This window comes from Triticum urartu, chromosome 6A, assembly GCF_056163025.1.
Source record: "Triticum urartu cultivar PI428250 chromosome 6A, HENAU_Tu73, whole genome shotgun sequence".
NCBI lineage: Eukaryota > Viridiplantae > Streptophyta > Magnoliopsida > Poales > Poaceae > Triticum > Triticum urartu.
In genome coordinates, this window is record NC_141878.1 from 264,132,015 (window position 1) to 264,144,707 (window position 12,693).

The window sequence follows — 12,693 nt, forward strand, 5'->3', positions numbered from 1 at the left end:
GGCATGATATATCATCCAAATAATTGCACTGTGCCAAAATTCAACTTTATTTGCCTAGCCAGACTTCCTCAGTGATTTTTCAAAGTTCCTGTCTAAGGGAAGCCTTTGTGAAGGAAGTGCTAGCTAGGATTATCCAAATGAGTTGAAATTTTGCATGCCTCCTCTTATGCTCATATTATCTGAGTCCTACAAGTTTCAGCCCCACCCAATCATCTATGTGACCACAGGGCCAAATCTTGGATTCTGTTAATATTTTCAGGTTGTGAAGCAAGTATGATTTATATTGCTTCAAAAATCCTGATAAATTACTAGATGGTTCTCATACCCAAATAACTTCTCTCCACCAAATTTGGCACCATTTCACCTAGCCAATATTTCTCTAGAATGTTTGCAAGTTTATGGACAGAGGGAATAACTGTGAAGGAAGTACCATTTTGGTAAAACCAATTGCTATGAAATTTTTACAGCACCTTTATCTGGCCAAATCACCATGCCCTCCTAAACTTCATCTCAAATGGTTACTCTATGTGAGTGAAACATCATGATCTTGATTCTGGACCCATAATGTGAGTTATAAAGCAACTATATTAGTTTGTGCTCCATTATGCCCTAAAACCTCCAGGATCATAGTCCTTCCATAGATAATCACCCCAGACAAACTCTTTCGCGCCAGTAAAATCTCTGTGGATCAGCAGTGCTCGGTCAAGTTTACTGCAGTAAACTTTAGGTGGTGACTACCATTTAACCAGAGTACTTTTCACTAATCTGCCGCCTTAGTTGCAACCTCCACTGGATGGACTACGCATTAGACAACCCGTTCCTGTGCGTGCCCTCTCCTGCCGTTGACCAAGCCCAGGATGGATTCTTGCTTGGGCCCCTCCTCTGCTCGGCGTCTCAGCGAGCACGGGCATGTCCCCTAGCTTCCTCTCGTCGTCGCCATTCTCCTGGACCCCTCTCCCCCTCCGTCCACTTCCCCACCGACGCAAGCCGCCGCGCGTCCACGGGCGAACAGTGGCAGTTTGGCTCTGTTCGTCGCTCTCGTCATCCTTCCCGTGCTCCATTGGCCTCCTCTGCCCCATGAGAGCCTCCACTGTGCCTCCCTCGTCGCCTGCCTCCGAGCTCATGCGCGTGGGCACGCGTCCGCGGCGCCGGCCACGCGTCCGCGGCGACGCCAGCTCGCCCCCTCGTTCCCTGCCTATATAAGACCACCCTGCGGCCTCCCGAGCTCATCAGCCTCCTCTCCGCCCTCCACTAGCTCTTCCCAACCACTTTCCCGAGCTCCGGAGTCCCTCTCTACCCTCCATGGCCACCGTGCCCGTCGTTGGCCTCGTCCTAAATTGGCTCAAGCCGAGCCCTCCCCTTCCTTTCTTCCACCACCAGTAGAACCCCTCCACCTCGGCGAGTCCCTCCCCTCTCTCCTTTTGTCACCGGAGCAACCAGATCACCATGCCCCAACTCTGGCCGAAGCCCCGCCGACAGCCTCTGCTCAAACCCGAGCGAGCCGAGCTCTGTTTCCCCGTCCTACCACCTCCAGTAGCCTCCCCATGTCCCCTGGAGCCGCCCCAACGCTTCTCCTCCTCCTCTGGTGGCCGTTGGCCGCAAACCCCGTCGGTGCCCGTCGCTACCGTCCACCATGTCCTCGCTCCCTCTCGCCTCGGTCCTCCCCAGAGCCCGTGCTCTTCGCAGGGGGGTGCGGCTACTCCTGCTGAGCTCGTCCATAGGTCGAGCGAGGCAGGGGATGGCCGGAGCTGGCCAGACGAGCTCTCACGCCGGCGACCTCCCTCTGCTCCACGGGCGCGTCGGGAAAGAAGAAGTAGGAGGTGGGAGGAGAGGGTGGACCGAGCGCATGGACCCCACGGCCCCACCAGTCAGTAACTCGGGGGGTTGACCCCGCTGATGCTGACATGGCAAGTGGAGACGTATTCGGGCGTGTGCGTTTTCATCTGCAGAAAGCGTATCACGTGAAGTGCGCTTCCTCTTTGGGTAAGCGTATTTCATTTGTTCTTCGGGCGCAAATGCGCTTTCCTCTCTGGAAAGTGTATTTTCTGAAATCTGCTTTTGTCTTATCCACTCAGGGGCTTGTTCGTAATGATATTTTTGTAGATTAGTCCCTGAACTTCCTCCCCTCACAACTTTTTAGTCGCAACTCCAAATGAGGTGAATCCAAAGCCCACATCTTCGTCTCTTCGAGCCCTATCTTTTGGTATCATTTTCATTATGTTTCAACAATCCGAAAATGACCATTTTGCCCCTGCGCTTAATCAGCCCCCTCCGAGAGAGAAAGATTTCCGATGATTCTTTCCGCGAGCTTCTCACACTTCTTCCGATGATTTCTTCCACCCCAGGCAAGCCACACCCTCCATTTGCATGTTTGCAATGCAGTGACATGGTTTATTCATTTGAACTTGTGTAAAATATTGCATTAGCTATGTATGATTGGTTCATGGCATTTCTCGGAGTATGGTTTTGATCTAGATGTTGCCATGATATTGCCTGGAGTTCTAGGACTTATGTTTTGATGATTATGTGGGTATCATGTGCCTTTGGATTCTTAGTGTCTATTATGATTATGTCCATGATGGTATTATGCTTTGGAGTATTACTTTGGATATCATGTTTCCTTTGGATTCTTAGTGGCAATTATGATTAGTTTCATGATGATATGTGCTATTATTTTGTACTATTACTTTGGATATCATGTTGCCTTTGGATTATTAGTGGCTAGTATTAGTTTCATCATGATGCTAGATGATATTATGTTTTGAAGTATGATGATGGAAATGATGCTTGCTGTGGATCATAGTTGGATAGGTAGTTCTTGATATTTGAGTAGTAGCCTTATCATTCTTGGATTCGTCGTAGTAGTGTTATGCTGTCCTCTGAGTATTTTTGGAGAGATGATATTAAGCTTTGGATTATTTGTTGGTTATTGCTATGACTTGGATTATAGGTAGATAGATGATATCGGAGTATCAGTCATTACTATTATATTTTGGGGACAAATTCCGTCATTAAGTTGGTCAAGTGCCACCGAACCAGGCTTTCTCCAGTGCAACCACATTTGCTTTTATGGGAAGGCCCTAATGCGGTATATTGTCGTGCCTCTCGCCGGTGCCTCCAACGACGGAAGGTTATGGGCGTGCGGTAACCTGGCCCGGTAAGCAGACATAACCTTGTGTGCCTGTTGTTGTTGTTGTTATGTCCACGTGTCCTTGTTTGGCATGGTTTATTGTTTTTGCCACGGCGGTGGTCGTTCTGTCTTTGGTAGACACGGGGCCACCCAGGACTAGCCTAGTGGGGAGTGCATCGGATTGGCCGGGAGAGTGCCATGGCAGTAGATCAGTTTTGTCAGAACGCCATTGGTCCACCCGAATGGGAGTGCAAGGCCATGGGTTCCGTGGTGTGGGTAAAGTGTGCTACCTCTGCAGGGTGTGTATTTAATCTATCGATAACCACGTGCTCTGTCATGGGAAAGGGTTCGTACTAGGTCACACCGTTCGATCAACACTCACATGATGGAATGACTTGATATGTTGAGCAGTATAGATTGGCAGGATGTTGATGATCATGTTGGAGACCAAGTGTTGGTCATGGTAGTGATCGCCGGAAGGATCACCGTTTGAGACCAAGTGTTGGTCATGGTAGTGATCGCCGGAAAGATCACCGTTTGAGGCCAAGTGTTGGTCATGGTTGTGATCGCCGGAACAATCACCGTTTGGTTTTGATCACGAGGTGATCGAGATGGTATACTGCTTGGCCGGTTAGCCAAGAGAGATATGATTATGGAGATCTGAGATGGTGATTTATCAGTATTGTATTAGTTTAGTACCATGCTTAGTAGTTGCTTCATAATAATAGTTGTTAATTTAATTAACATGTTGAATGCTATGTATTGTCTTGCCTTGATGTTTATGGTTGTTGTGAGCTTGCAAGTACATTCAATGTACTGACCTGGCGTATCATGCCAGATTGCAGGTGATGCCATGATTGCTTGATTTCTTGTCGATGGTTGCCGTACGTGCGAGCTAGATCATGTCCCAGCCATAGTCCCTATGAAGTGGAGTTCACCACCTTCGTCGTTGTTCCGCTGCTACGAGTTGTTTCACTGATAACATAGAGTAAGTGTAGTGTCGCAGGCATAGTGTCACCGTGCTGATGTGCTTCTTTGTAACATCAGACCCTTGTATTATTATTCTTGTAATAAGAGCTGATTTGTTCTATGTCAAGTAGTGCCATATTCTAGAGACTTCTCCTTGATCTCTGGGCTGGAATACGGAGCGTTCCGGTTTCTCTGAGTCGGGGTGCCACAGGCTTGGTATCAGAGCAGGTCTGGCTGTAGGACGCCCTAGTCAGTGCGAGCGGTAGAAATCGGTAGTATAGAGTCTGGCTTGTTTATTGCATTTGGTTGCTGCATTTTTTGTTGCACAACATGCATATAGCCTTATTATTTTGCTACTGACGATTTATCTGGTGAGTGTAGATGGCATCGGTTCGGATCCACTACAGCCCAGCCCCTGCATTTCTCCAGCTTTCTTTCTTGCATGTTCATCGGTGATTGGCGTTATTTCTGTCCCAGCAGAGTGATGCCAAGTGATCCCGACACTGTTTGCAAAAATGGTGCTTAGGTATCTCGTCGATTTCCTCCTTTTAGCCCTGCCTATCATTTCGGTGATGAACATGCTTCTATCCCGAATCGCTCTTTTATTTTGTCATGTTGGCAACCCTTAATGATCTGAGTTATCAAGAAAGGGCAATACCAACAGACTCAGTTTTCCCCGCTATCGTTATTTCTTGGACAAGTACGGATATTTTCCGTCCGTTTGATAATAATGTGGCAACGCCATTTATGTCCTGCTACATGGTTAACAAGTACGTCCTCGCCTCCGAGCTAGTCCAGGTTGCTACCTGACTAAGCTAGCACTTGGTGTAGTGCTGATTACACCAATTCTTCCACACATTTATTCGTCCTCGTGCACATCGTCACATCATGCTAGATCGTAGAACCAGAGATCCCGTGAGATTTGTGTGCTTAAGTAGGCATGCATACTGTGCGACTAGCAGTAATATGTGACATTGATTGAGTGTGTAGTGATTGTTGTCGTGTGCTTTTGTTTAGTTGAGTTTTCTTTTGCGTCTTTCTTTTGGGCCCCGGTGTTACATTATTTTTTCCCTATAAAGAGTTTCTCATGGACCGACAGCGGACCTGAGGAATCAACAAGGAATTCAATATTTGGAAACTCAGCTACACAGAATGAAATTCTTAGTCGACTGCAGTGAAATGGGGAATATCTGATTTTGATGCTGATAATCAATTTGCATTAGGGTGCACTCCTCACAACAGTACCGATAACTCAAGTATGTATCAGTATAAAATCCTCACAGCAGTAATGATCCAGCCAGCAGAAAGACAATCAAGTGCGAGACCAATGATATATTTTCAGTCAAAGGTATGGATCATATACAAAATTTTGGCTCAGCAGTGCATGATGCTTGAAATATGTTATCATCCGAAATAAAGTTAGAATGTGATATGCTCAAGGAAGACAGTCAAACAAATTTTCTCACGCAAATAACCAGCCACAGAATATTATGGGCGTGTGTGTAGATTTCAGTCTGCATATTAGTATGATGTTTTGGATATAAGAAACCCAGAATTATTCCACACGCTATCGGAAGAAATTTATGAGGCAAGGCTCCTCAATTTTTCCTCGGCATGATATGTGAACAATTTGCGGCCCACGATAACCAGTCTTACACAGCAAGATATCTCGATAAAAGCTTCTGACAGACGAAACAAGTAACCCGAGGAGAAACTTCTCAAGTACGGAACCCAGGCTTCTCCAGCACAATAACCAGGTCAAGCTTCTTGTGTAAGCTATCGAGGCTTCTTCTGCACGCTACCAGAAAAAGGCTTCGAGCAGAAGCTAACGATCCTTCCTCGGCAAGCTACATGAATGGCTTTTCTCTAAAGTTCAAGGATCAGATTTGCAATAATTTTGTCAGAGGTACAATGCAGTCAAAACATATGCCTATCGCAAGGATCGAGTGTTCGGTGGCATATTCTTCTTATACATATGGTGAGCATGCATCCCCAATCATATCCGTCACTGATACGAGGTACGGATCCAGCAGATATACCTAAGGAAGGTAAGGATCCCACAACCTCATGAGTCAGACAAAGGAAAATGGGCAGAGATATATCTCATGTAATACAATGATCGACCAGCTCTGGGGATGACATCACAAAATCCACAGTGTTGACAATGGCCATCAAGGTCATCATTCCCGCAACTGACAAGGTGATATATGAACTCTTTTCACCTTCTTGTATGATTGGACTCAGCAATGAGCTCTATACAACTACAAGCTCAGAATATATGTCATATGTGTGCGGACTTAGGTCAGAACAGGCACAAAGGAATAATGCCAACAATATTGCACTAATCACGTTCATGGTCATACTAAAAATCAAGGACAGTTGTGACCAGGTTATTCCAGTAAGGTATCCTAACAAAGAAAATCATGACCGTTAAAAGGTGAGACTGACAACAAAGGTATGATGATTTTGGCATGACCATCAGGGTCCGGATACCCAAATCAGTTAGAGGCCATAATTCCCTATGGATCCACAAAGGCATACACTCAGAGGCCTACTCTGTGTTAAAAGAATTTCATATCCCGCTGACCCGCTTCGAAAGGTTAGTGTGGAATATCCAAGTCTGTTCTGTCAGCTCCAAGATTCCTTTGCATCCACAATAGTTTGACCTCAGCGGCAGTGTTAAAACATATCACAGTGTATTACCAAAGATGGGTATACCGACAAAATGAGAAAGTCAAGAGCCGAACAATTAGCCCAGACCCGGTATACTCGCCGACGAAATCAAGTACATGGTCAGTCAGTCAGGAAAACAATTTGGCCATTAGCCCCTGTCGGGCAAGGTCTCAAGATGAAAATATTTGAGGTATGATATATCTATAACTCCATACACCGTTATATTGCTCCCGACAAAAGGCAGTCAGATCTTTGGTATATATCTCACGCTCGAGCCAAAGAAATAAATCAAAATCAATACCACCTATGAGTAGTCAAATCCTGTCAGAAGATTGACATGATCAATTCTCAACATTTATTAAAACCAGAAGGCCTGCATTTATTTGAAGCAACCCCATGACAGAAGTAAAAAGGTTTTCATGACCAAAAGAAAAATTTATGCTCACACCCATTGGATATCACCACAGGTATGAAAGAATCAACGTTAGCAAAAGGATTTGGTGTGTGAGCAAAAGCCCGTCAGAATTTGGGGGAAAGGTAGAGCAAACCACCCCGAGCAAAGGTACTCAAATCATATAAAATTCTTGGGGGACCAATAAATAAAGGAAAAAGGATACCCGAGCTGGAAACGGTGTCCTCAAGTCATACTTGTTCCCTGAGCAACTAAATCTCGAGGACGAGATTTCTTTAAGGGGGTAAGAGTTGTAACAGCCTGGATTTTGGCCCTTTTCTTTTTCTTTTGATTTATTGGGTTATTGCTCTGTTTTTCTTTTTGGAGTGGTTCAGTGGCCTTGTCACCTAGGAAATCATCTTCATTTCCCCTCCCAAGTGGCTCATCATCCTAAAAACTTTGCCAAGATCATGTCACTCCACTTCTTGACCAAACCCTAATTTCTTTTCTAGGGAAAATTCCTTTTTTCTATTAAAGGAATAACCCTATCTGCCCTAGGTTGTGAAGCAACCGATATTTCTGTACTTCCAAAAAATCCCCAAATAATTCTTATAAATTGTTTGGGTCATATCTTCCTAAAATATGGCAAAATATTTCATTGTCCATATTTCTCATCATGCTCAATAAATTCATTTCCTATTCTGTCCTAAATGGCACATTGTGAAGAAAGTGCTATTAATCTCTACCCATTTGCCCCCAAACTATTTGGGAATGATATAGCATCTAAATAATTGCACTGTGCCAAAATTCAACTTTATTTGCGCAGCCAAACTTCCTCAGTGACTTTTCAAAGTTCCTGTCTAAGGGAAGTCTTTGTGAAGGAAGTGCTAACTAGGGTTATACAAATGAGTTGAAATTTTGCATGCCTCCTCTTATGCTCATATTATCTCACTCCTACAAATTTCAGCCCCTCGCAATCATCTATGTGAGCACAGGGCCAAATCTTTGATTCTGTTAATATTTCCAGGTTGTGAAGCAAGTATGATTTATATTGCTTAAAAAATCCTGATAAATTACTAGATGGTTCTCCTTCCCAAATAACTTCTCTCCACCAAATTTGGCACCATTTCACCTAGCCAATATTTCTCTAGAATTTTTGCAAGTTTCTGGACAGAGGGAATAGCTGTGAAGGAAGTACCATTTTGGTAAAACGAATTGGTATGAAATTTTTACAGCACCTTTATCTGGCCAAATCACCAAGACCTGCCCGATTTCATCTGAAGTGGTTACCCTATGTGAGTGAAACATCATGATCTTGATTCTGGACCCATAATGTGAGTTACAAAGCAATTATATTAGTTTGTGCTCCATTATGCCCCAAAACCTCCAGGATCATAGTCCTTCCATAGATAATCACCCCAGACAAACTCTTTGGCGCCAGTAAAATCTCTGTGGATCAGTAGTGCTCTGTCAAGTTTACTGTAGTAAACTTCAGGTGGTGACTACCATTTAACTAGAACACTTTTCACTGATCTACCACCTCAGTTGCAACCTCCAATGTATGGACTACGCACTAGACAACCCGTTCCAGCCCCTCTCCCCCAGTACATGCCAGTGCACGCGGTGACCGCATTAATGGCAAGCGTGCGCGCGCGCTCTGCTGCCGTTAGCCGCGCCTAGGATGGATTCTTGCTTGGGCCCCTCCTTTGCTCGGCGTCTCAGCAAGCACGGGCATGTCCCCTAGCTTCCTCTCGTCGTCGCCGTTCTCCTGGACCCCTCTCCCCCTCCGTCCGCTTCCTCACTGACGCAAGCCACCGCGCATCCACGGGCGAACAGTGGCGGTTTGGCTCTGTTCGTCACCATCGTCATCCTTCCCGTGCTCCGTTGGCCTCCTCTGCCCCGTGAGAGCCTCCACTTTGCCTCCCTCGTCGCCTGCCTCCGAGCTCATGCGCTTGGCCACGCGTCCGCGGTGCCGACCATGCGTCCGCGGTGACGCTAGCTCGCCCCCTCCTTCCCTGCCTGTATAAGACCACCCTGCGGCCTCCCAAGCTCATCAACCTCCTCTCTGCCCTCAACTAGCTCTCCCCAACCACTTGCCCGAGCTCCGGAGTCCCTCTCTACCCTCCATGGCCGCCGTGCCCGTCGTCGGCGTTGTCCTAAATTGGCTCAAGCCGAACCCTCCCCATCCTTTCATCCACCACCAGTAGAACCCCTCCACCCCGGCGAGTCCCTCCCCTCTCTCCTTTTGTCGCCGGAGCAACCAGATCACCATGCCCCATCTCTGGCCGAAGCCCCACCGACGGCCTCTGCTCGAACCCGAGCGAGCCGAGCTCTCTTTCCCCGTCCTACCACCTCCAGTAGCCTCCCCAAGTCCCCTGGAGCCGCCCCAACGCTTCTCCTCCTCCTCTGGTGGCCATTGGCTGCGAACCCCTTCGGTGCCCGTCGCCACCGTCCGCCATGTCCTCGCTCCCTCTGGCCTCGGTCCTCCCCGGAGCCCGTGCTCTCCGCAGGAGGGTGCGGCCACTCCTGCTGAGCTCGCCCATAGGTCGAGCGAGGCGAGGGATGGCCGGAGACGGCAGGAGGAGCTCCCGCGCCGGCGACTTCCCTCTGCTCCGCGGGCGCGCCGGGAAAGAAGAAGAAGGAGGCGGGAGGATAGGGTTGACCGAGTGCATGGACCCCACGGCCCCACTAGTCAATAAGTCGGGGGGTTGACCCCGCTGATGCTGACGTGGCAAGTGGAGACGTATTCGAGCGTGTGCGATTTCATCTGCAGAAAGCGTATCACGTGAAGTGTGCTTCCTCTTTGGTTAAGCATATTTCATTTGTTCTTCGGGCGCAAATGCGATTTCCTCTCTGGAAAGCGTATTTTCTGAAATTTGCTTCTGCCTTATCCACTCTGGGGCTTGTTTGTGATGATATGATTGCATATTGGTCCCTGAACTTCCTCCCCTCACAACTTTTTACTCGCAACTCCAAATGAGGTGAATCCAAAGCCCACATCTTTGTCTCTTCGAGGCCAAACTTTTGGTATCATTTTCATTATGTTTCAACATTCTGAAAATGACCATTTCTCCCCTGCGCTTAATCAGCCCCCTCCGGGAGAGAAAGATTTCCGGCGATTCTTTCCGCGAGCTTCTCACACTTCTTCCCGGTGATTTCTTCCACCCCAGGCAAGCCACACCCTCCATTTGCATGATTGCAATGCAGTGACATGGTTTATTCATTTGAACTTGTGTAGAATATTGCATTAGCTATGTATGATTGGTTCCTGGCATTTCTCGGAGTATGGTTTTGATCTAGATGTTGCCATGATATTGCCTGGAGTTCTAGGACTTATGTTTTGATGATTATGTGGATATCATGTGCCTTTGGATTATTAGTGGCTATTATGATTATGTCCATGATGGTACTTTTGATGTGTCCCGTCAACTCGCAGAATAAGGAGAAGCTTGCTTAGTACGCCGTCTTCCCCGCCCACAAGTGCGGTGGCTCGCAGGACGAGGTGAAGCTTGCTTACTAGTACGCCTTACGCCCGCTCCCTCTCCCACACGCACGGTGGCTCGCAGGACGAGGAGAAAATTTTACTACTCCCTCTGTTTATTCCTCGTCCCTACCTTGGTTAGAGAGTTTATCATATTGTTTGGAATATATGTCTTTTAGTACTCCCTCCATTTCTGTTTACTCCGCATATAAGATTTGGTCAAAGTCAAACTGCACAAAGTTTGACCAAATGTATATAAAAAATATGAACATCTACAATACTAAAACTATAGAGTATGAACATATGTTTCATGGTGCATCTGATAATATTGATTTCATATTGTGAATGTTTATATTTTTTAATATAAATTTAGTCAAACTCTACAGAGCTTGAATTTGACCAAACCGTATATGCGTACTAAAAAGAAAGGGTGGGAGTAGTAGGAGTAGTACCACTACATCAATTTCCTTGGAATATGTGGCATAGCAAGCTACCCTAGGCTATGTTACTACTCCCTTCTTTCCAGTTTATGGCTCAATTTCAAAATCTCTCCAACCAAGGTAGACAGTGAGTGGTGGAATTAATTTTGTAGTTTGCACAAGTAATTAGTACGCTCGTTTTTCTCAAGAAGTTATGTTTGCCGAGGCATTAATTCGAAATGCATGCATGACCACTAAATTTCCATGAACTTCTACATGCATTGGTGAGTTTTCTCTGGACACTGCTTGCATCGGGTGATGTAACGCACCTCGAAATCCAACATGTGATGGTACCACTACTAGTAGTAGAAATGAGACTTATAAAACGGAAAAACGATTGTTTGTAGATGAGCCCTGTAAACCGGAAAGGAGGGAGTAGTAAGTAGTACTACCTCCATAGTGGGTACGTACTCCGTAAAATCAGATTTTCCCAAAACTAAGTCGCTCAACCTTTATTTTCTTGTTTCCCTTCCTACCTCATTGCCTTGAACAGACTATGCCAAACTGTCCTGCCTGCCGCGCGGGAAAATACCCACCCTCGGCTTTTTTTAGTCGGGTTTGTATCGACGGATCGCGTGAAGCAGCAAAAACCAAGCTGTGTCTTGTACTCCTCCGTCGACGCTCGCCTTCATGAATTTTGTACTTCCTCTCGCCGACATGTGGGACATATAGCAACCGAGTCGACGTGTCGTGCACCAAATAACAGTGCAGAACAGCAGGGAGGATGCACCCCAGTCGTACCACCCCAATAGTAGTAATGAGCAATGAGACGTCAAATCACAATGCCACACCTTCCCAAACGGACGAAGCAACCATTATTTCAAACTTCGCTTCGCCATCATCACCTTCTGCCATTGTTCTGCCTCAGGAGAGCCACACGCATCGCCTTGGTACATCATGACACGTGGGACCGCATGACAGGCCATGCTCCCCGCCCATCACTCGGTAAAATCACCTTATTTTTACTACTTCCTCCGTATCGGTTTACAGGGCATGCACGTCGTTCTAGGTTGGGAATTTAAATGGCTATATATGTGATGAACAATATATGTTTAGAAACTGCATCCGCTTAAGAATCCAATGATATAGTTTTTGTGACATAGTAACTCATATTTAGTTGGTCAAATGGATGACCTAGAAATACATGCACGCCCTATAAACCAAGACGGAGAGGGTAGTACAGTACGTATCTTTTTAGATCAATATAGTCGGGATTCACCACGGAGCAAAACCAAGTGGTAGGCTGCTCCTGTCATGTTGGCGTAGCAACTCAAGCAGGGTCAGTGCGCACACAAAATGGAAACACACTTAACAGGACCCCTTTGGCCGACATGTGGCTCACCCACCATCTTGTTCCACATGTGATGCACCAAATTACAGTTCGGAGCAGCGGTTGGACTTGTAGGCACCCCGGTCATAGCTCCGCAGTAGTAGTAAATGAGCGATGAGGGGTCAAATCACAAAGCCCCACCTTTCCCGCATTAGGCTAGACGGACGAAGCAACTATCTTTTCACTCTAGGGTGCAAGAGCATAAAGAAAAGAGAAAACCGATGATGCGTGCGGCAACTA

At 46.5% G+C, this 12,693-nt stretch overlaps 1 long non-coding RNA gene across 1 annotated transcript; it reads left to right on the plus strand.

Moving 5' to 3' along the window:
- Positions 1-1,214: 1,214 nt before the first annotated feature.
- On the plus strand, positions 1,215-3,946 carry LOC125513504 (uncharacterized). Its single transcript, XR_007285967.2, has 3 exons — positions 1,215-1,983; positions 2,076-2,157; positions 2,266-3,946. It is a non-coding gene; the product is annotated as an uncharacterized LOC125513504 (long non-coding RNA).
- The last annotated feature ends 8,747 nt before the right edge of the window (positions 3,947-12,693 follow it).